Source organism: Leucoraja erinacea, chromosome 3, assembly GCF_028641065.1.
Source record: "Leucoraja erinacea ecotype New England chromosome 3, Leri_hhj_1, whole genome shotgun sequence".
NCBI lineage: Eukaryota > Metazoa > Chordata > Chondrichthyes > Rajiformes > Rajidae > Leucoraja > Leucoraja erinaceus.
This window is the reverse complement of record NC_073379.1, coordinates 105,948,814-105,974,006: the sequence shown is the minus strand read 5'-3', so window position 1 is coordinate 105,974,006 and position 25,193 is coordinate 105,948,814. Positions and strand designations below refer to the sequence as shown.

General features: G+C 43.9%; 1 long non-coding RNA gene across 1 annotated transcript in view; it reads right to left on the bottom strand.

The window, feature by feature from the left end:
- The window catches only part of LOC129695913 (uncharacterized), a 78,983-nt gene extending 54,213 nt beyond the window's left edge, over window positions 1-24,770 (bottom strand). The window contains exons 1-2 of the long non-coding RNA XR_008723253.1: window positions 24,694-24,770; window positions 3,996-4,135 (exon numbers count right to left, since the gene is read on the bottom strand). This is a non-coding gene — a long non-coding RNA (uncharacterized LOC129695913). The remainder of the gene's footprint in view (window positions 1-3,995; window positions 4,136-24,693) is intronic.
- Between the last annotated feature and the right edge of the window lie 423 nt (window positions 24,771-25,193).

Sequence of the window (25,193 nt, the reverse complement as noted above, 5' to 3'; positions counted from 1 at the left end):
AACTATGCTCCTGGGATTTGATGTCATTAACTTCAATGAAACCGAATATCAGAAGCAGATTTGCTACATCATGCTTGTGGCACGTATGAATCAAAGATAAATTTCTACTGATGAGCCGTCTTGATTTGTACTTTCACTGCACAATTATCAGAAATGTACCCAGCATGTGACTGCTTACTGCTAAAATGACACAGGCATGAAAGTCTAATGCAAATGAGGCAGGAGGCACCTGTTTCCTGCAGGTACTGTACATCCCAATCTACAGGCAAAAAGCAAAAGGTTTGAGAACATGATTCCTGGGAGCAAAGGATCGGGGAAGCTAAACAGTAAGGTCATGGTGATCTTTCACTTAATCGTAGATCTTCTTCCGGCATTTCATCAAAAGACCTGCTGGCTATTGGTTTTAGCCAGCAACTTTAATGGCTAATAAACACATCCATTATTGCGCTGTAGATATTGAAGCATTGCTCAGTGATTTTATAGACATTTGGACAGATACATGGATAGGAGAGGTTTACAGGGATATGGGCCAAGAGCGGCAGGTGGGACTAGCGTAGATAGAGCATCTTAGTGGGGTGGGAGATTGTAACATTCGCGTGGTCCGCCCTGTTTCAACAAATGCAATCAACCTAGCGTGCACAATCAAATAGAACAAGTTGTCCTACAACTTTAGGCTGTGCACGCCATACACAAGAAGAAGAAGCATGTTAGACAGCATGGACAGGTTAGGCCGAATGGCTTGTTTCAGTGCTATATGACCATGACTCTATTAGACTGTCGTTTCTGCTTATTGTCCCATAGTGGGCATGCACTGGCAAATATTGAGCGATTGGCAATGACTTCTGGAAGCACAAACAGGTCCAGGTTATGTCATAAGAAGCACATACTGCTGCACACCAGCACAATGGAAATGAGGGAAAGAAAAGCCAGTTGGATGCAAAGTGCTGGAGTAACTCAGCGGGTCAGGCAGCATCTTTGGAGAAAACGACCTTTGGGTCTTGAACCGAAACATCACCTATTCCTGTCACAGTCTGCCCTCTCCACATTCTCATCCACTTCACCTCCCAGTACTTATCCACCGGTCCCTCCTTCTCCTCACCTGCCTGCCACTCCCCTCTCATCAGCCCAACTCTCCTCACCTGTTGAACTCAGTTGCCTCTGATCACCAATTAACCCGGTATATAGACTCTCCTCACCGTTCACACAGTGCCAGATTGTTCTCAGCATTCATGCAAGACTCTCCAGTGATTTCCCGACTGCCTACACGGATTCAAACCTGCCTGCCCCTGACCATTCCGTCCTGTCGTCTTCCCGGATATCACCTCAGCCTTCTGTCCCCGACCACGGCCTTCGTCCCGTACCTCCTGGTTTCTGTCTGCCTCTCTCCTGGGCTGTTTGGTGTATCCCTGCAACGGCTCCTCGACTTCCTGCCTGGCTTCGACTCTCCTTTCGTCTGTCCCTCGCTGGTTTGTTTGCATCGTGTGTTGGATCTCCTGGTTACCGGACCTTCCGCTACCCCGACTACGTCTCCTGCCTGCCCCTCTTCGGAACCCTCGCTCAATCCTGAGCCTCTGTGTGAGTACGGTGTACCCATTCCTGTGTTACTACTCTGTGTTACAGTATCGTAATAAAGTTCATGACCAATTATACCTGCCTGATTCTGTGCTGCTATTGGGTCCAAGCTATACCCGTTACAATTCCTTTTCTCCAGAGATGCCGCCTGACCCGTTGAGTTAAACCAGTATTGTGTATCTACCCTTGGTGCAAACCAACATCTGCAGTTCCTTCCTACACAAAGATATTGTGGCTCATTTTCTAACAACTTCATGCATTTGTCCACTTCTATTCCATTAAACCTGCCTGAGAAACGTGTACCAAAGCATAAAGTTATAATTTGCCAAACATCTTTATACAGCACTCAGACTCAACATACTCACTGTTCAGTTTAATTTAATATGCTTTAGTTAAAAGTCTTTCACTAATAGGAATGTTTCTGTTTCTGATTAGATTAGATTAGATTAGATTACTTTATTGTCATTCAGACCTTTCGGTCTGAATGAAATTTTGTTTCCATGCAGTCATACATATAATAAAAAATGACAAAAACACACAATCAACACAAATTTAACATCCACCACAGTGAGTTCACCAAACACCTCCTCACTGTGGTGGAAGGCAAAATCTTAAAGTCTTTGTCTCTTCCCTCTTTGTTCTCCCTCTGCACCGAGGCGATCCAGGCTCCAGATGTTGTGACCCCACCGGGTGATGGCTGCATGAGGAAATTAATTAGATCATAAGGTGATAGGAGCAGAATAGGACGATTCGGCCCATCAAGTCTACTCCTCCTTCCATCATGGCTGATTTATCTCTCCATACTAACCCTATTCTCCTGCGTTCTCCCCATAACCCCTGACTCTTGTACTAATCAATTCATCTGGATTTCACCATCTGCACCATAGATGCTGCTGCACCCGCTGAGTTTCTCCAGCTTTTTTGTGTATCTCCCAGTATTCAGTTTTCTTTGGCAAACCCTGACCCAGATTCATACTGCCAGCCCTGCGTGACTTCGGTAACGAGTTCAGTTTTTCAGCAGTCTTTGCAGGTCGGTCAAACTGAAGCTGGCTACAGAGTCGTCTAAAGGCCTGCTCTCTGCTCTGCTTGTCAACAGCACAGGCAAGGATCAAACAAGTTAGATGACATGGGAAATGGGATGAGTGGCCCTCGGGTACGTTCATTGCCTTGTTCAATAGAGCACCATTTGCTGAGCAACAGGAATTGGAGCCTGACACTGCATCTGCACAAAACATGCTGATAATAATGCAAATTAATTTAAATACCTGGAAGGCACGGTATCCTGGCTTCCTCAACAGCAGCTTGCTGTCTGTCTGCGTTCTGAACCTGGATAAGAAGGGCAATGCTGCAAGGGCAAATTCAAACCTTCACAGAACTTGCCATCTTAAAGCTGTGTTAAGTTATTTGTGCTGTAACTTACCTTGTTGGATTTTAATTCCCAGATTTACTATTTCTGAAGTATTTCCAATTCTTTCCTCCTTGATTTCTAGCTCAGTTTTTCTCAGCAAGCTGTATTATTTATTTTATTCTGTCAATATGAGGGATGTCAGTGTTGAGGAATGAAACACAGTTCAGGCCTCCAGCATCAACATGAAGCACCCTCACGTCAAATAAAGACACCAATGCATTCCTTATTTCAATGTTCAATGCTACTTTAGGTACACAGGTACAAATATATATATTTTTTTGCATACAGTTTGGTAGAAGTGTTATTATAAAAAAGCACAATCTTAGTTAGATTAGATTATATTAGATTAGATTCAACTTTATTGTCATTGCACAAATACGAGTACATGTACAACGAAATGCAGTTTAGCATCTAATCAGAGTGCAAAGTAGTAAAAATACTGGTTAAAACAATATGTTCAATTCATCCACATTGTACTAGTACATAGGCAAATAAATATAGACAGATAAAAGGTTATAAAAGATAGCTAGCGTCGGGCCTGTGAGTTCAGCAGGGTAATGGTATTTTGGAAGTTAAGTGCAAGTGTATAGGAACTGTATAGTACTGAGACAGTATACACAAATAGCCATGTTTTTGCGCCATTTTTCATGATTCAGGTACATGGATAGGACATATTTGGAGGGATATGGACCAAACGTGGGTAGGTGGGACTGGTGTAGCTGGGACATGTTGGCCGGTGTGGGCAAGTTAGGCCGAAGGGCCGGTTACCACATTGTATCACTCTATGACTATGACTCTCAGTCCAAGTTGTTATAAAAGCAAATTTCTTAACTTGGCCATTTGCCATTGCACAGTTACTGGGTCGGCATTGTCGGTATCCTCCACCACTGCAGGCCGCATGCTATGTCAAGTCAAGTCAAGTTTATTTGTCACATACACATACGAGATGTGCAGTGAAATGAAAGTGGCAATGCTCGCGGACATTTGTGCCTCTGGGAAGAAACTCCTTCTCAACCTCTCCGTTCTCACCGCATGGCAACGGAGGCGTTTGCCTGAATCTCGCACGGCCTCTTGGAGCAGCGCCCGATCTAGTTGAGTCTCAGGCCTTTGCAGGGCCTCCAGCTGTCAACTCCATCGATGCCTTAATCTGTGGAACTAAAACACCCAGAGCACTTTTTTTTTTAATTTTTTAAATATTTTTATTAGAAGCAATGTACAGTTGTGTAAACTGTGGCATATGACAAAATACATTCAATGTACATCTTCCATTCTAAATTTAGCAAGAAAGAAATAGAACAAGAGAGAAAGAGCGAGGTAGAGAGCGAGTGAAAGAAATAATGATGTGTAAACTCCTAGACTAGCAGAGAGTGCAGTCCAGGGGTGAACGAGTAAAAGCCTATAGAAGAATAAGAAGACAAAAACCAAAAACAATGAAGAAAAAAGGGACCTTTATGTGTTGATAGACTGATTCCTGGGATGTCAGGACTTTCATATGAAGAAAGACTGGATAGACTCGGCTTGTACTCGCTAGAATTTAGAAGGTTGAGGGGGGATCTTATAGAAACTTACAACATTCTTAAGGGGTTGGACAGGCTAGATGCAGGAAGATTATTCCCGATGTTGGGGAAGTCCAGAACTAGGGGTCACAGTTTAAGGATAAGAGGTAAGTCTTTTAGGACCGAGATGAGAAAATCATTTTTTACACAGTGAGTGGTGACTCTGTGGAATTCTCTGCCACAGAAAGTAGTTGAGGCCAGTTCATTGGCTATATTTAAGAGGGAGTTAGATGTGGCCCTTATGGCTAAAGGGATCAGGGGGTATGGAGAGAAGGCAGGTACGGGATACTGAGTTGGATGATCAGCCATGATCGTATCGAATGGTGGTGCAGGCTCGAAGGGCCGAATGGCCTACTCATGCACCTATTTTCTATGTTTCTATGATATACCTGCTTCATTTCTCACCACACCCATCACCCTGTCCGTGAATTGGTTTAATTCCAGAGTTGTGTTGCACCATACTATACTTGTAATGAATCAATGATTGGAGACCATATCTTTAAAAATTGTTCTGATTTTCCTGCACAGACTCGCCCAGAGCATTTTTGAGGGACCTCCGATCCACTTACCTGCAACATTGTATCCCTGCATCTGCCTCCACCCAATGCAAGAATTCAATTGCAAGAATGAAAGCATTCACCCAGATCAGAAGTCTTCTCCCCTATCACAAAACAACACATGTCCCGTTCCACCTCATCCCCTCCTTTCCCCGGTAGGACATGTAGATTTTTTTGTTCTGTTTCCGAAAGAGTTCTGGGGCAGGAAACTGAACGAAAAAATCAGAACATAAAACTGAGCAAAAAAACTGAACAGGCTTATCTAAGTGATGGTGCGTCATGCAAGCGTTTGCAGAAATAAACCTGCAAAGACAACACCATCCACTGCCAAGCTCCTTTCAGTCTAGTGCACCTGGCAAGCCTCTCAGTGGTACAAGACTGGATGCTGTCCTTTGACATCTAGGCTATCTAATCTATGTGATAGATACGGCTACATCTACAACTCTGAAACTTCTTGCAGTTTTGAGTTGCTGCTAAACCAGCTGTAATGCATCCCAATCGAATCAATGGTATCATCTGCAAAATTCCAAATGGAGTTAGTGCAGAGTTCGGCTGCATGGTCATGAGGATATCAGGATTATTGTAAAGGCTGCCCAGTCCATCATCGGCTCTGACCTTCCTTCCATCGAGGGGATTTATCGCAGTCGCTGCCTCAAAAAGGCTGGCAGTATCATCTAAGACCCACACCATCCTGGCCATACACTCATCTCCCTGCTACCTTCAGGTAGAAGGTACAGGAGCCTGAAGACTGCAACAACCAGGTTCAGGAATAGCTACTTCCCCACAGCCATCAGGCTATTAAACCTGGCTCGGACAAAACTCTGATTATTAATAACCACTTTCTGTTATTTGCACTTTATCAGTTTATTTATTCATGTGTGTTTATATTTATATCATGGTATATGGACACACTGATCCGTTTTGTAGTAAATGCCTACTATGTTCTGTGTGCTGAAGCAAAGCAGGAATTCCATTGTCCTATACAGGGACACATGACAATAAGTTTGTGTTCAAGAAGGAACTGCAGATGCTGGAAGATCGAAGGTACACAAAAACTCACTGGAACTTGAACTTGAGGCCTGAGAATGCATCATCGAAACATAGAAACATAGAAAATAGGTGCAGGAGGGGGCCATTTTGGCCCTTCGAGCCAGCACCGCCATTCATTGCGATCATGGCTGATCGTCCCCAATCAATAACCCGTGCCTGCCTTCTCCCCATATCCCTTGATTCCACTAGCCCCTAAAGCATCCTTGAGGGGCACTGGTTCTAAAATGACCACGGAGGATGTTTTGTCGCCTATTCTCACTGATTGTGATATTTAGGTCAGTCATCCAGTTGCAGAGGATGGTGTTGACTCCTAGGGTGGAGTTTGGAGACGAGTTTAGTTAGGATTACCATGATGAAGGCAGAGCCATGATAAATTGGAGCCTGATTCTTTTTGATTCCTCTTACTAAAGCGCAAAACCTCACACTTTCCAATATTGAACGCCATTAATCAACCATTACCTTCAATTAAAATATCCGACCCTCATTGACTGTGGTCCAAAAAAAGACATACTAGAATCAGCACCATGTGTAGATAAAAATGAGGTGCCATCCTTGCGATGCAGCAACACAGCACTATACCCACGGTAAATTTAATGAGAATAAATCATGCAATAGACAGAGCTGTGATCCAACAACCAACAGATCAGATACGATCTTATTCAGTACCTGCGCAACTCTATAATTTAACTTGACTTGGATGTCCCCTCATCTGGTGATGAATAATGGAAATTCATCAGATGAAAAGGGAAATAAATAGTTGAAAGGAAGAAAAGGCTCCTCAAAAACTGATGGCAAACACAAAGCTAAAGCATTTGAAACTAGTCGTAGATGCCAAGTGGATGGTTCTACTCAGAATCAGTATGAAGGTACAGATATCACAGAAGCCAACCTCTCCTAACATCATTCACTCCAGATGGAATTGAGGAATGACTGTGAGCACTGCATGCAACACATGTTTTGAGAACCAGACATTATCTTAACTGTACTGTTGGACTTGAGGTCTAGACCTGGCTTGTTGTGTGGCCTGAGCATCTCCTGTACTTTCAAAGCACTGGCTTCCAGCTGAAAATGTGGACAATTCCCCAGATAAACTTAAAAAAAAAAAAAGAGATAAATCCAATCCAGCAAATTACCATTGACTCTCAATCATCAACAAAGTGAAGAAATGTATTGTTGAGAAGCTGCATGTACTCATCAATATCCTCCTGACTAGTGGCCAGTTGGGTTTCACCAGGACGATTTGCTCAATGACTGAATGTCCACAGTTTTCAAGCATAGAGATTACCAAAGGTTCACTACATTTCCTCATTTCAGTCCAAAATGGCCTATCCCTCATTGAGAGACTGTGATCCTTGGTTCAAAACTTTTTAGAATAAATACCCTACTTTTATCAGGTTCATTAAAAATATGTGTTGAAGTATTCCAAAGAATTACATCCAATAATCCAGAAAAACTGCTAGTCTAGCACCATCAAATTCCTGATGCTGACTCAACAGTTTACTGTAAAGAGTAAAGGGCCTGTCCCACGAGCATGCGACTCCATGCGGCAAGCGCAACTTAATGTGGTCGTTTGAGCCGTACGGCCTCGCGGGGCCAGTCCCACTTCGATTGCCGGAGCCGTATGGAGTTGTGCGGAGCTGGTCACGACATCGCGCGGGGCACCGAAAAACTGACCGTGTTCAAAAATTCCGCCGTACCCACCGCCTCGACGGGCTGGACCCCTCTTCCAGTTTGGACCCCGCTTCCGGTTTGGTCGCGCTTGCCACATGCAGGCCCTTAAAGGGCCTGTCCCACGAGCATGCGACGTGCATGCGGCGAGCACGACCAAACCGGAAGCGGGGGCCGCGCGGGGTCCGCGCGGAGGTCAAGTGATCCCTGTACAGGGCCTGTCCCACCAGTATGAGCCTGCATGCGGCGAGCACGACCAAACCGGAAGTGGGGGCCGCGCGGAGGTCGAGTGAGTGACGTGAAGTTCAAGCGAAGTCCGCAAGAAGTTAGCGAGTGACGTACGGCGTCAATACGCTGCGTACGACGTCAAGACGCTGGAGGTCGAGTGATCCCCGTACAGGGACCTGCCCCGCTAGGCCATACGGCTCAAGCGACCACGTTAGGTCGCGCTTGCCGCATGGAGTCACATGCTCGTGGGACAGGCCCTTAATACAACAAAATGCCAACAGATATATATCCAAAATGTAAAGAAAACATTCTTTGTTTGGAGTTATTATTTATGATAATGACAGACAATTAATAATCGTACTCTATGAATAAGAGTTCAAAGAATTAGCACAAACAAAGCGACTAATTTGATAATACATGCCAACCATCAATAAAATAAGTGAATTCTAAAAGAATGTAAGCTAACATTTATTTCAGCTGCACAGAAGTAGTTTAAATTTAAATTTGAATATTTAATGGTAGTTATTTATCAGTTTGATAATTAGTTTAGAAATTTAAAGCGATCAGAAAGCAGTTAGCATTCATGCATGCATTGTTTTCAAATGCTAATATTTCTACAAGCACCCACGTCAATTCATAGCTTTGGTTGCAAAATTATCAGCAACATTTAATCGATGTAAGTTTTGACTGACATTCAGTGATGCAAACAGCCTCTGTGCTGACTCCAGTTTCGCTCATAAATGTGTGTGATATCTACCAGAAAATTCACTGATAGTTCTGCACTTATTCAAAATCATCTTGAACATAAAATAAATTACCAAGCAAGTTTCCTCTTTCAAAATTCTCTAAAAAAATAAAAGGGCAACATCGCGTTTTAATAACGCAGAATTAGCTCTCAACAAAACAATTCCTGATTATTTAGTTAGAAATGTGACAGTAACTTTTCAGTTGATATTAACAACTTTTCATCTTTGCAAGTATATTGATTTCGGTGTTTAGGTCACTAGATTGAACACAGATGTTTCAGACGAAAGTCTTACCATTGTTCTGTTCACCTCTTTGTTCACTTTTTCTGGATGGCTGGATGCAGGAGGACTGAATCCCTGGTGTCAATAGTATGTATTTAAATTATAGAATTGATATAATTTAAATTGTGTGTATCTATGTGAGCGAGTGTGAGTGTGTGTGAGAGTATGAGGGTGTGATAGTGTGAGAGGGAGTGTGAGAGTGTGAATGAGAGTGTGTGCGATTGTGAGTGCGAGTGTGTGAGGGAATGTGAGTGTGCAAGTGTGAGTGTGTGATAGTGTGAGATGATAGTGTGAGATGGAGTGTGAGTGAGTGTAAGTGTGAGATGGAGAGTGAGTGAATGAGTGTGACTGTGAATGTGAGAGGGAGTGTGTGTGAGTGTGAGAGGGCATGTGAGAGTGTGTGTGTGTGTGTGCGTGTGATTGTGAGTATGTGAGAATCTGTGTGTGTGAGTGGGAGTGTGTGCATGTGTGTGTGGATGTGTGGGTGTGTGATTGTATGTGAGAGTCTGTGTGAGTGTGTGTGCAACTGTGAGTGTGTGTGGGCGTGCACGTGTGTGCTGAGATGCATGTCTGTATATGGAAGCACACATGTCTGTATACTCTGTTCAGCCGAGCCTAATCTCTAATCCTCTGTGAGTGAGAATACAAGAGTATGTTAATTATGATGTTGCTCTCTTTCAATGTACAAAACGAAATAGGCCATAACATTCTGACCGATATTTTATTTACTGCAGCCAGGAAATGAATTAAATATCATTATAGCTCAGTGAATGAAGAAGTCAATTCAGAGACTATCGCTGACAGTTGCACAGAGCTTACATTTATTAAATCCAGTTGTCCACACAAAACACATCACGTTGCTAATGCAGCATTTGATAACTCAATTATGTTAGCTCTGTGCTCAGACCTTATTCATGTTTGTCTGGCTGTCCTACCTTTACCACACTGGTTCTTATTAACTCGAATGCACTGGGATGAATTGCGCAGGCTGTGACTGATTTCAAAACTACCTCAGTGTCAGTGAATGGCTGTAGTTTTCGCCAAAGGAGTGTTGTCATATATCCTGCGATTATTGGATGACTGAAAATGTATTAATTATGAGAAGTAGAATTTCATTCTGCAGTTTGCCATCGATGCCATTGTCATCAAAACCAAAATCCACAATCAATCAGCATTGGTGTAGAAAGGAACTGCAGATGCTTGTATATACCGAAGATAGACACAAAGTGCTGGAGTAACTCAATGGGTCACGCAGCATCCCTGGAGAAAAGGTTGGGTGGCGTTTCAGGTTGGGAGCCTTCTTCAGTCTCAAGAACTCCCGACCCGAAGCATTGCCCATCCATTTTCTGCAGAGATGCTGTCTGACCCTCTGAGTTGAGGGCCTGTCCCACGAGCATGCGACCTGCATGCGGCAAACACGACCAAACCGTAAGCGGGGGGCCGCGTGGAGGTCGAGTGATCCCCGTACAGGGCCGGTCCCACCAGCATGCGCCTGCATGCGGCGAGGGTGACCAAACCGGAAGCGGGGGCCACGCGGAGGTCGATTGAGTGACGTGAAGTTCGAGCACAGTCCGCGGGAAATTCGCACGTGATGCACGGCATGAAGACGCTGCATACGGTGTCGAGACGCTGCGCACATCAGTCGAGGCGGTGCATACGGCGTCGAGGCGGCTGCGGGCTGGCTGGCCGTTGCCGCGCAGAATTTTTGAACATGGTCAGTTTTTCGGAGCCCCGCGGGATGTCTGGACCAGCTCCGCACAACCCCATACGGCACCGGCGATTGAAGTGGGACCGGCCCCGCGAGGCCGTACGGCTCAAGCGAGCACGTTAGGTCGCGCTTGCTGCATGGAGTCGCATGCTGGTGGGACAGGCCCTTAAGTCCAGCACTTTGTGCCTAGCATTGGATGATTGAATTTTCACTTTGAGCACCACTGAAATGCTTTAATTTCTTGTGCTTCCCTTCAATGAAAAAATAAAATGTGGGTGAATTGGGAACATTGATATTACAAAATGATTACTACCTCCTATATTTGGTACCTATTGTGTGCCTGCTAAGGACATAGAAACATAGAAAGAAACATAGAAATTAGGTGCAGGAGTAGGCCATTCGGCCCTTCGAGCCTGCACCGCCATTCAATATGATCATGGCTGATCATCCAACTCAGTATCCTGTACCTGCCTTCTCTCCATACCCCCTGATCCCCTTAGCCACAAGGGCCACATCTAACTCCCTCTTAAATATAGCCAATGAACTGGCCTCAACTACCCTCTGTGGCAGAGAGTTCCAGAGATTCACCACTCTCTGTAGCATGACATGTAGGCATTCTAACAGAATGAAACGCTTGGCAGGAATATCACAAAATAAAGTGTATGGCAAGAACCTTTCAAAACAGTGATCTCATTCAGCAAATAAGCTGACAGTGGAGCTCATGGGAGCCCTGGTACCATTGATTTAACCCTCCAAGCTCATCCTCACTCCCACCACATCCACTCCATCAACATGTTCATTCACCATCACATCTACTCACACCTCCCAACAGAGTAAATTGGTGGATTCCTCACCTAGCAGAGATTGGAAAGAATCGAGATTTCTGAGGTAGATGAAATAGATGAAAAACAGTACCGGCTCAGGTAAGCTATAATTACAGACTGTATTTGGTTATTGTTCAGATAATGCAAATAGGACAATTGGAAATTGAAATCTAGAAGGCGTGGTGCATTTAAAAAATATTGGAGTATTAGTTTTCACTGAACGATAGACAATAGGTGCAGGAGTAGGCCATTCGACCCTCGAGCCAGCACCTCCATTCATCCCCAGTTCCTGCCTCCACCGCCCTCTGAGGCCGAGAATTCCACAGACTCACCACTCTCTGTGAGAAAAAGTGTTTCCTCGTCTCTGTTCCAAATGGCTTACTCCTTATTCTTAAACTGTGGCCCCTGGTTCTGGAGTCCCCCAACATCGGGAACATGTTTCCTGCCTCTAGCGTGGCCAGGCCCTTAGCAATCTTAACAATTTCCACAATGATAATTTAGGAAGTTGTGAGGAGCAATGGCAGAGGGAATTTAATCCTGATCAATGTGAACTGATACACTTTGGGAGAACAAGGAAGGCTAAGACGTGCACAATAGGGATTATTGAGGAACAGAGGAACTAAGGTATTGAAGAAGGCATGCAGGATACTGTCCTTCATTAGCCAAGGTTTAGAATATAAGAATGAGGATGTTACTTCACAGTTGGTTAAAATCAGAGGGCATGGGTTTATTGTAATGGACAGGAGGTTCAGTGGGAATCTAAGGAGCCTGGGTTGTTGTCATTGGAACCAGACTGCCTGTGCCACGTATTCTCTCAACCTAATGCATCTGAAAGAGCATCTGAATTCTCAAGGCACAGAACAGCATAGTGCAAGTGCTGACAATGGGAGAAGGTGAGAGAAAAACGCAGGTGCCAATCTGGAAACCATTGGGACTCTGATGGTGCCTGACCAGTATATTTGCCAGACTATTGGATGTTATTGAACTCACCTGAATTCACTTTTGTTGTGTAGGAAGGAAGTGCAGATGCTGGTTTATACCAAAGTTAGGCACAAAGTGCTGGAGTAACTCAGCAGGTCAGGCAGCATCTCTGGAGAAAAGGGATGGGTGACATTTTGGGTCTGGAACCCTTCTTGAATCTGAAAGTAGATTAGGGGGTGCCTCTTTTGTTTTCACTTTTGTTGGTCAGTCTACCCCACGACAGAAGGGAAGCGGTTGTACAGTTTACAGAGGTACAAAGAAGCAAAAGCTTTTGTTGCCTGCTAACCAGTCAGTGGAAGAACAATACACAGTTACAATCGAGCCATCCAAAGCGTAGAAATGCATGAAATGCTGCTGTTGGAGAAGAGATTTAAAAGAGTAGGGCAATTGTAATGCGTGATTGCAGATCCACTTCTGTGACCAGCATACAAAGACTGATGTAGGAAGGAACTGCAGATGCTGGTTTACACCGAAGATAGAAACAAAATGTTGGAGTAACTCAGAGGGACAGGCAGCAGCATCTCTGGAAAGAAGGAATGGGTGACGTTTCAGATCAAGACCCTTCTTCAGATTGCAAAGAGTCGCCTGGGTTGGGCGCCATCTTGGATCAGATCAGAATGCACAAGGGGGAGGGGGGGGAGGGGAGGGGGAAAGGTAGCGGTGGGGAGGGAAACATTGTTTTCCTGGGGGGGGGGGGGGGGTCTAAAAATATTGCGGAGAAAAGGGGGCCTATTGTTTTATAGAGGCTGTTACACTCCATGGAGGCCATAGCGATCATCAGGGGCCCTATGCACAACTTGATAGCGGCCCACTGGGGCTAAAAATATTGGTTGCCAGGAGACAAAGGGGGCCTACTTCATCAGGGCCCACTTGGGCCCACTTTATCAGGGGCCCACTTGATATAGGGGACCCACTTCATCAGAGGCCCACTTGATATAGGGGCCCACTTCATCAGGGGCCCACTTGATATAGGGGCCCACTTCATCAGGGGCCCACTTGATATAGGGGGGCCACTTCATCAGGGGCCCACTTGATATAGAGGGCCCACTTGATATAGGGGCCCACTTGATATAGGGGGCCCACTTGATATAGGGGGCCCACTTCATCAGGGGCCCACTTCATCAGGGGCCCACTTGATATAGGGGGCCCACTTCATCAGGGGCCCACTTGCCATCGGGCAAGCTGACACCCTGGCCAGTCCGCCACTGCCTATGCTCACAATCCACTAGGCCCTGGTTTTCAGATCCTTTGTCTATTTCCAACTCAGAAATGCATATTTCATATTTCACAGTATCTTCAATCCCCATTTAATTAGTATATAAAATATATGCCATTGTTAATCTTGCTGTTGAGAATCTAATGTTGGGATATCTACGTCTCTGTTATGTAAAAGGCATGCTTACTCCATGGATGTGGAGATACGTGTGATGCAGGTGAGAATAAAGGCTCTCTTTGGATAAGCAAATTTAACTGTTGAGTCTGGTGCAGCGGGTCTGGGAGTGAGCTGTTGAAAGGCGCTCCCTGAGCATTGGATAAGTCGGGAAGAAATACATCAACATATTCACTGAAACAAAGATAAGGCATAAACATAAGGAAAGGTCTCGAGTCGAAGCATCACCTATTTCCATCGCTCCATAGATGCTGCCTCACCCGCTGAGTTTCTCCAGCATTTTTGTCTACCTTCGATTTTTGCAGCATCTGCAGTTCTTTCTTAAACACAAGGAAAGAGCTCATTGAGAAATATGGACTTTGCATCCACTTATGGCAAGCTGCTTTGATACCTAAATGTACAATTACTGTCACAGCATGAAACAAAGGCGGTGTGACAGCTGAAGTGAATGCATTACGCGTAATACATGCTGCCATCAATTACTGGGGAAAAACTTAATATACATCCTGTTGAAAATCATGTATGTAATGAAATGGTGAAGTGGTCATTAAAGGTAGGTACTCTGCAAGGAGATTGTGGAGATTAAGATTTTTACACTCACTGTCACTCGGGTTCGATGTACAAGATAAGATGATTAAATTGTTTTGGGCACCTGCTTGATTTGGTCCAGGAAGCATAAGTAGCATATTCACCCCCTCCCCCCCCCCCCCCCCCCCCCCCCCCCCCGCCCCCTCCCACCAAGATTCATAGCAACTACCTTGATTCATCCTTTGACACGAACAAGTCAGAAATTAAGTAGCAGCTGATCTGACCACATCCTTTCAAATATTGTCAGATATGGGAGTTACGCTGGAGATTTGCCAGGTAACATCTTGTTCAAGAGGGAGACATCAGATAAACTGAATAACCATAAATCATTTTGATTAATATTGGAGAGACTCCTAAAGAACATAACTATCAGACAAAATTAATGTATCATTAGGAAAATAGCAGGGACTTCAAGTTTCCCCCAATCTGTTATTTTGTGTATGTTAAGATACGTTTCTGATAACACAGAGAGCAGCATTACAAGATGAAACTGGTCCTGGAATAAGGTCTAGACATCTTCAAAATTCTCCGCAAGCTTTCTGCTTATCATATTATTATTTGTGATCGAGAACAAAGATAGAACGCCAGAAGAATTCAACAAGTCAAGCAGCATCCGTAGAGTCAAAAGGTGTTGGTCAACATTTCAGTTCAAGGCCCAGGACCTCATCAGACCCATTTGGTTCTTCCAGTGTTCCATTTCTGATCCTGATCCCAGCAATTGCAGTCTCTTTTGTCTACATATCATCTGTCACATTCTAAACATTAAGCTCTGTCAAGCATCAGAGCATCCAGCCATTAAATAATAACATTCACTTCAAGTTCAAGTTCAAGTGTTCAAGTGAGTTTATTGTCATGTGTCCCTGTATAGGACAATTAAATTCTTGCTTTGCTTCAGCACACAGAACATAGTAGGCGTTTACTACAAAACAGATAAATGTGTCCATATACCATGATATAAATATATACACACATGAATAAATAGACTGATAAAGTGCAAATAACAGAAAGTGGTTATTAATAATCAGAGTTTTGTCCGAGCCAGGTTTAATAGCCTGATGGCTGTGGGGAAGTAGCTATTCCTGAACCTGGTTGTTGCAGTCTTCAGGCTCCTGTACCTTCTACCTGATGGTAGCAGGGAGATGGGTGTGTGGCCAGGATGGTGTGGGTCTTTGATGATACTGCCAGCCTTTTTGACGCAGCGACTGCGATAAATCCCCTTGATGGAAGGAAGGTCAGAGCCGATGATGGACTGGGCAGTGTTTACTACTTTTTGTAGTCTTTTCCTCTCCAGGGCGTTCGTTGCCGAACCAAGCCACGATGCAACCGGTCAGCATGCTCTCTACTGTGCACCTGTAGAAGTTAGAGAGAGTCCTCCTTGACAATCCGACTCTCCGTAAACTTCTCAGGAAGTAGCGGCGCTGATGAGCTTTTTTGATAATTGCGTTAGTGTTCTCGGACCAGGAAAGATCTTCAGAGATGTGCATGCCCAGGAATTTGAAGTTCTTGACCCTTTCAACCATCGACCCGTTGATATAAATGGGGCTTCAATTTACTGGTAAACACTTCAATTTACTGGTGTGTGTTCAATACTGTTAGACTGATTTTGGATTCCCATTACATACTACAATACATTGACGCAAGATCAGGAAGCCAATTTCTGGGCTACCAGCCATCATTTCATTAGTTCAGACCCTGAACAGTGGATCCAATCGGTAAGAAATAATAGTGGTGAACAGTGTCAGCAGAGAAATAGTCATAAAAAAATCAGAATTACTGAACATTAACTTCCAATTCAAACCTTTTCCAAGTATGACTGAAGATACAAAAAGAGAAAATATTGGGGTTACTCAGCAAGTCAGTCAGCATCAGGGAAGGGAATAACAAAGTTAGTATTTCAAATTAATGACCTATTTTTCTGAACTTAGAACTAAGGAATTCTATGTCTCTGTAGGGATCCTGGTTGAGAGAATGCTGAACAATTTGCATGTGGCATTTGCATGCATTGACTCTGCACGGAATTAGCAAAATAGAAAATAGGCACAGGAGTAGGCCATCAGGTCCTTCGAGCCAGCACCACCATTCAATAGAAACATGGCGGATCGTTCAATATTAGTACCCCGTTCCTGCTTTTTCCCCATATCCCTTGATTCCATTTCCATACAATTCCATTCAACAGAATGACAAAAAGTGTAAGTTGTGCCATAAATTGGGTTTTTTGCTGTCAATAGTGAACCAGTAGTACTCAGTAGTGACCTGGAAGAAGCTGTCCACAAATCTAAATGATCGCTGTGAGATGGACTTTCTCCGATCTGTTGAGGTTGATTTCCGGGACAGCTCAAAGGATCCTTATGCCCCTGTCCAACTTAGGAAACCTGAACGGAAACCTCTGGAGACTTTGTGCCCCACCCAAGGTTTCCGTGCGGTTCCTGGAGGTTTTTGTCAGTCTCCCTGCCTGCTTCCACTATCTGCAACCTCCGGCAACCACCTGCAACCTCCGGTAACCTCTTGGGGTTCAAGTCCATAACTGCCAAAAATGTGGCAACATTACTAGATAGAGTGAGAAAGAAAGCATATGGTATGCTTGACTTTATTGGCCAAGGCAGAGAACACAAGAGTAAGGAAGTGATGCCTCTTTATAGGACTTTGGTTTGGCCACATTTGGAGTATTGCTTATAGTTCTGGTTGCCTCATTAGAGGGAGAATGTGGAAGGTTCAGAATGGTTGGAGAGGATGTTTACTGGAATGATGTATTGATTATTGTCTGCTTATTTTGTAGTTTTTATTTTCACTTCTACTATCTTGCACTATGACTATGACCAGATGCTAAGCTGCATTTCGTTGTACCTATACTCGTATTTGTGCAATGATAATAAAGTTGAATTGAATTGAATTGAATTAGGGGTTCTTAGCTACAGGGAGATGTTGGACAAACCTGGATTGATTTTTCTCCAGAAAGCTGGAGGTTGCGGGGAAACCTGATAGAAGTGTATAAAATGATGAGAGGCGTAGATAGGGTAGATGGTCAGAACCATTTCCCCAGGATTGAAATACCAAATACTGGAGGACATAGCTTTAAGGTGAGAGGGGTAAATTTTAAAGGAGATGTGCGGGGCAAGTTTATGTTTACACAGAAGGTGGTGAGTACCTGGAATGTGCTGTGGGGTGTGAGCGATATGATAACGCGGAGGTAGATATGATAGTGGTATTGAAGAGATTTTTGAATGGGCAAATAGATATGCAGGGAATGAATGAATATGGATCATGTGCAGGCAGAGGAGATTAGGTTGTCTTAGCAGCATGTTGAGCACAGACATTGTATGTGGTAGGGTGTGTTCCTATGCTGTACTGTTCTATGTTCTTGCCTGACTAATATGTCTGTCCAAACTGGACACATTTGCCTGCATTTGGTCCCAGAAGTCTGCAACCGGTGCCTAGCATCTTCCAGGAGGCTGCAGCGAAGCCGAGCGCTGGAGCCTCACGGGTCGGTGGAGCCCCACGGTCGGTGGTGCAGTGGTTCACGAGGCAACAGTCGGGGTCGGTAGTCGTTGAGGGCGCCAGCAATCGAGGACGTGCTACCACATGGTAGCCGGGGGACACGCCACCAGGTACAAAGGGGGAGGGGGAGGAGAGAAGAAAGGAAATGAGATACCGGCATGAGATACTTTGTAACTTTGTTACTGCCCTACATGTGATGACTCTTTGCATACTTTGGGTTTGCAAGCAAAGATGTTCACTGTGACTTGTCATATGTTAGGATAAAGCAATTATTCTTTCAAAGATAGACACACAATGCTGGAGTAACTCAGCGGGACAGGCAGCAGCATCTCTGGAGAGAAGGAATGGGTGACGTTTCAGGTTGTGACCCTTCTTCAGACTGACCGGTATCAGTAGTTCATTCCTAACTATTCTTTCATATTCCTCTTAAGGGCCTGTCCCACGAGCATGCGACTCCAAGCGGCAAGCGCGACCTAACGTAGTCGCTTGAGCCGTAAGGCCTCGCGGGGCCGGTCCCACTTCGATCGCTGGAGCCGTATGGAGTTGTGCGGAGCTGGTCCCGACATCGCGCGGGACTCCGAAAAACTGACAGTGTTCAAAAATTCCACGCGGCAACGGCCTGCCGGCCCGCAGCCGCATTGAGGCCGTACACAGCGCCTCGATGGGCATACGCAGCGTCTCGATGCCGTACGCAGCGTCTTGATGCTGTATATCACGCGCAAACTTCCCGCGGACTTCGCTCGAACCTCACTCGGCCTCCGCGCCCCCCGCTTCTGGTTTGGTCATGCTCGCTGCATGCAGTCGCATGCTCATGGGACCGGCCCTGTACGGGGATCACTCGACCTCCACGTGACCCCCGCACGACCCCCACGCAGCCCCCGCTTCTGGTTTGGTCGCGTTTGCCGCATGCAGTCACATGCTCTTGCGACAGGCCCTTAAATGTTTCCTATCCATGTACCTGTCCAATTGACAGTTAAACATTGTATTTTATCCACTTTTCCAGCTTCCTGTAGGACTTGTTCTACATCCTGGGATAAAGACTGACTGCACATGATACAGTTTATAAAGTCACCCTTTAATCTCCTTCATCCAGGAAAATCTCCCAGCCTATCCACACTCACCTTTTATAACTTGAGCCATCCAGTCCAGCAACAACTTCGTGAATCTTGTCTACACTCTTTCCAGCTTATTGGCATCCTTCCTGTAGCTGTGTAATCAGAAATGTGCAAAACACTCCAAGTGTGGTCTCTCCAATAGACTTGACCAGTTGCAACATGGCCTCCCAACTCAATAATTGAAGGAAAGCCTGCAGAGTGTCTTCTTCACCATCATCTACTGCATAGCAACTTTTAGGGAATTATGTGCCTGTACCTCTAGTTCTCTCTGTTCTACGACCGCATGAAACTGCAGCAAATTGTTGGTGGAGCCCAGTCCATCACACAAACCAACCTCCCTTCCATTAACCTCATCTACATCTCACGCTGCCTCGGCAGGTCCAGCAGCATAATCAAGGACGAGACGCACCCAGGCCACTCCCTCTTCAACCCTCTCCCGTTGGGCAAAAGTACACAAGTGTGGCAACACACACCACCAGATTCAGAAATGGTTTCTTCCCAGCTGTTATAAGGCAACTGAATCATCCTGCCACAACTACAGAGCAGTCCTGAACTACTATCTACCTCATTGGTGACCCTCGGACTATCTTTGATCCGACTTTACTGGCTTTACCTTGCATTAAATGTTATTCCTTTATTGTGTATCCATACACTGTAGCGGCATGATTATAACCATGTATTGTCTTTCTGCTGACTGGCTAGAATACCACAAATGCTTTTCAATGTACCTCGGTACATGTGAGAATAAATTAAACATAGAAACATAGAAAATAGGTGCAGGAGTAGGCCGTTCGGCCCTTCGAGCCTGCACCACCATTCAGTATGATCATGGCTGATCATCCAACTCAGTATCCCATCCCTGCCTTCTCTCCATACATCCTGATCCCTTTAGCCACAAGGGGCACATCTAACTCCCTCTTAAATATAGCCAATGAACTGGCCTCCAAACTAAACTAAACTCCAGGGTCATACCATTTCCTGCGTAAATCTTGCCCTGGTTTTCCTTACTAAAATGCACCACCTCGCCCTTATCAAATTAAATCCTATGTTCCATCCCTTGGCCCATTTTCACCTTGGCCTATCCAATTGTTGTTGTAATTCATCAGCTGCCATTCACAACTCAACATTACCCTCTCTTGGCTAACACACTCGCCACTTGGGTCCTTCAGTCTCTCTTGGTCTCCACAAAAGTGCGGCACGGTGGCGTAGCGGTAGAGTTGCTGCCTTACAACGCTTGCAGCCCTGCGGGTTCAATCCTGACTGCGGGTGCCGTCTGTATGGAGTTTGTACATTCTCCCTGTGACCACATAGGTTTTCTCTGAGATCTTCAGTTTCCTCCCACCTTCCAAAGATGAACAGGTTTGTAGGTTAATTAGCTTTGTATAAGTGTGAATTGTCCCTAGTGTGTGTAGGATAGTGTTAATGTGCCGGGATCGCTGGTCGGTGTGGACTTGGTGGGCCGAAGGGCCTGTTTCCACTCTGCAATAAACTAAATTAAACCCCATCACATCATTCTCTTTGTTCTACCCAGCCCTCCTTCTCTCACAACGAAAAGTGTGCTTAATTTTCTATTTTTTCCAATTAAAAGGTCATGAACCTGAAATAGTAACCCTGTTTTTCTTTCCCAACAAATGCTGCCAGAAGTTCTGATTATTTCCAGCATTTTCTTGTCTTATTTTGCATAGTGGATGCTGTGGAATCAGGCTCCACCATCAGTAGAAGATTCAGTGTCCTATTAAGAAGAAGCTTCTCTTTATATAATGACCTTTCATAACCCAAAAAATATCCCAAAGCACTTCACAACCAACTTTTAAAATGCAGTTACTGTTATCCATTCAAACACAGCAGCCAATTTAGAATCAGCAATGATAGACACAAAATGTTGGAGTAACTCAGCAGGACAGGTAGCATCGCTGGAGAGAAGGAATGGGTGACGTTTCGGGTCGAGACCCTTCTTCAGACTCAATCAGCAATACCTTACAAATAACATGGAGTTATCTATTAGCTGGGGTTTAAATGGTAGTTGGAACAGGGAATATATTACCTTGATCTTTCTCAAATCGTACAATCAGTAAACACACAACCAAACAATAAAATGGAAGATCTATTTTAATTCCACTGACTTATTTTCAACAATGACATATTTTCAACAATGACATATTTTCAACAATGCAAGAATCTCTCAATACCACACAGAAATGTATCCTGTCTCTAGGTTATGCATTCATGGTTGCAACAGGATCTTGAATCCACACAACTTTTTAAGTGAGAGTTGAGATGCCACTTCTCAGCCAAGCTGACACACTTGCTCAGAGGATACAATTAGTGGTATAGGTTGGCTCTTTTATAATTCTGTTGCATTCGCCGAGATGCCACTAAGCAAACTTCCTGACAGCTTACATCCCTGCAACGTACATTCAGAACTTGTCTTTGCAGAGTGAACATAGATCAGAGAGCAGTACAGCACAGGAACAGGATCTTCAGTCAACAATGTGCATGCAAAACATGATGCCAAATCAAATTAATCTACTCTGCCTGCATGTGATCCATATCCACCCATTCACCGCAAAACCATGTGCCTGTCTATAAACCTTTTATCTGCCCCCACCACATGGTCCAGGCACCTGACACTCACTGGACATCTCCTTTCAAATTAGCCTCCACAGTCATCTTCAAACTATGCCCTTTAGTCTTTGACATTTCCTTCCTTGTTTAAAGGGTTCTGACTGTCCGCCCTATCTATGCCTCTCGTAAATTGATATACTTTTATTATGTCTCCCTGTGTGTAGTAATAGTTCATCCTAATATTCCATATCAGCTAAAGTTCACAGTCTTTTCAAAGTTTAATCAACAGTGGAGACAAGCAATCCTTTTTACTGCTGGAAATACAATTTCATTTCAAGAAATATTGAACACAGGACAATATTTCATCCAAAATGTAAACGGAAAAAGCTGAAATTGTTCAGCAGATCAGGAAGCTATCTCTGGAAAGAAATATAGATTTAACATTTCAGGTGAATCATGTTACAATAGAAACTTTGTACATTATCTTGAATTTGAGTTTGAGCTATGACCACAAACAACCTCTGATGCAAGAACATTAATTTTGCCCCTCTCTCCACAAATGCAACCTGACTTGCTGTATTTATCAGTATTTTTTGTTTTTATATCATATTTCCAACACCACAGCATGTTTTTAGTGTATTCTATTTGTTTTTCATCATTGTGGTGGTGTGGTGGCGGGCCCAGTGGACGACATCATTGGGAGCTCGCAGGTCCCAGGTTGGTGACCTGGTTTTCCGGAGCTCCCACAACAACAGCTTCGTCCGCTGGACTGGAGGGCGGCAGCTTCGGCAGATTCGACCGCCCCGGGCCGCGGAGTTTGAACCGGCCCGTTCGCGGAGCTCGGATTCAGCCCCGGGACTTACGATCATCACCCGGCGGGGTCACAACATCGGAAGCCCAACAGAGGGAGAACAAGGAGGGATGAGACAAAGACTTTAAGACTTTTGCCTTCCATCACAGTGAGGAGGTGCCTGGTGAACTCACTGTGGTGGATGTTAAATTAGTGTTTATTGCGTGTTTTTGTTATTTTATTCTATGTTATGAATGCAAGGCACTAAATTTCTTTCAGACCAGAAGGTCTGAATGACAATAAAGGATACTTATTTATTAATGTCAGATTTTGGAATAAAAACAGAAAATGCTGGAAATGTTCAATAGATCAGGCCAGGATATATCCAGTCGCCATGAGATATTGGATAGGATGGGTTTATTCTTACTGGAAGGTAGCTGCCTGAGGGACAGTCCTGTAGATGTTTATAAAGATTGAGAGATAGGATAGATAGAGTCCTTTTTTTCCCAGGGTAGGGAGTCCAGAACTAGAGGGTACACATTTAAGGAGAGGAAAGAAATTGAATGGAGATCTGAGCAGTAATTCTATCGACACAGAGGGCCGTGGTTCTGTGGAGAAAGATGCCAGAGGAAGAAGTGAAGACAGATACACTTACAATAGTCAAAAGGAATGTGCACAGTAACTTGGATAGAAAAGGCATAACGGGATGCAGGAAGTAGTACAAATGCATCGGGGTCAATATTGAAAAGAAGCAGTGAAAGAGCCTGTCTCTGTGCTGTACAATCGTCTAATTGTATATCTCCAAGCTGTATATCAAATATGTGGAAGGAAACACAATGCATTTATCACTTCAAAATTGGGGGCAAATTCTTGCACATTATCCTCATGGCAAGTTAATTATGAATGATTTGGGGAGGCATAGATGGTGGTGTAATTAGCACGACAGGACAATTTCCCGATCTATATTGCTGCACCTTCTCATTTTTATTTTTCTAGATGCATAACCCAGAGCCACAGTGATAGGGAAGAGTGCAAGACCAAAATATGACCTTTTTGCCCAACTCCTGCCGTGCATGAGGCTGCAGCCACTTTTTGAATATCTAAAGGGGCTGCTCCTTGCCTTCTGGCTGCATTTTTCACCCACCAACCTCATCTTTGGACACCCTGTGTGTGCGTAGGGGAGAGGGTAGGGCTGAAGATTTTCCTGGTTGGGTTGCTCCTGGGCCTGGCCAAGCTGGCCATCCACGAGTCACGGCGCCAGGCGGCGGAGGGCTCTACCCGAGCCAGCTGCCTGCCCCTTTTCCGGGGTTACGTCCGTGCCCGGGTGGGGTTAGAAAGGGAATACGCCCTGTCTACGGGCACCCTGGGGGAGTTCCGGGACCGCTGGGCTCCGCAGGGTGTTGAATGTATCCTCAATAAGGATTGTAACATAGTTGTACAGTAGTTTATTATGGATACATGTTTGTATTGTATTATGGTGGTGGGTTCTGGCTTGTTTTATTGTAGTGTAAAGATTATTTTTAATAATTGAATACATTTTTTGATTTATAAAAAAAAAAAAAAAAAAAAATTCTCATTGCCTCTCATTGCCTCCAACTAATTTGATTCAGTTAAGCTCTCCACATAACAACATGCCACGTATCCTAAAGGTTGTTGCGTGAAAATGATGACTGAGGACAGAGTTTCAGCCCGTGATTACCCGACCATACAGGGCAGAATCCTGTTATATTATTATTATTATTATTAATTTTTTTTGAATTTATTTTTATTTTTTTTTAGTTTTATTACAACAAAATTTATTCAACTATTAAAAATAATATTTACACTACAATAAAACAAGCCAGAACCCACCACCATAATACAATAGAAACATATATCCATAATAAACTACTATACAACTATGATACAATCCTTATTGAGGATACCTGTTATATTATTGGCAAGGTTGATTTTGAGGATATTGATTCCAACTTCCAGTAGACACATTTTACATTAATTGATCTAAAAGTTTGTAAGCCCATCCGAAAAAATTTCGCTACTGGAAAGAAATTTAGTAGACAAAGGTAAAAATGTTAATCTTTGTCTGTGCTAAAGCCTTTGAGGCATAATTTTCCTTCATCCATTAGAAATATTATAATGTCTACTAAATGGTTTTAATAGAGACCCTTACCTAGTTATTGTGCACCACATATTCAGTCACAGTATTAGACGACTTACTGCTTGTTATATATGCATTCATACTGTATCTGCTAAACAAAGAAAGTAAACCAGTATAATTATTCTTGAAAATATACTTAAATGACATTTGCAGGAGTTGTTGGATATTTTATGATTTCCTATTGGAGTATTTTATACAATATTTTTGACAATGTTAATAAAAAGATTCTCATTTCATAAGGAAAGATGGGCCACAAACATATTTCGAAGTTCAGATTGTTAATCCTTTAATCTGCTGTTATTTAGAAAATCGACAGACCTGCACCCATGAGACACTAATTTATCACCGACTGCAAATTAATCCTAGATGTTCCATTTAAATGACAAAGGAAATCTAAATGCATAACTTTAACAGAACTGGGAAGCATAGAAACTATAAAAACATTCTGTATGGGTAATTCTCAGATGCTCCTCACTTCAATTATGTTTTTCGCTGATCCATTTCTATTTATT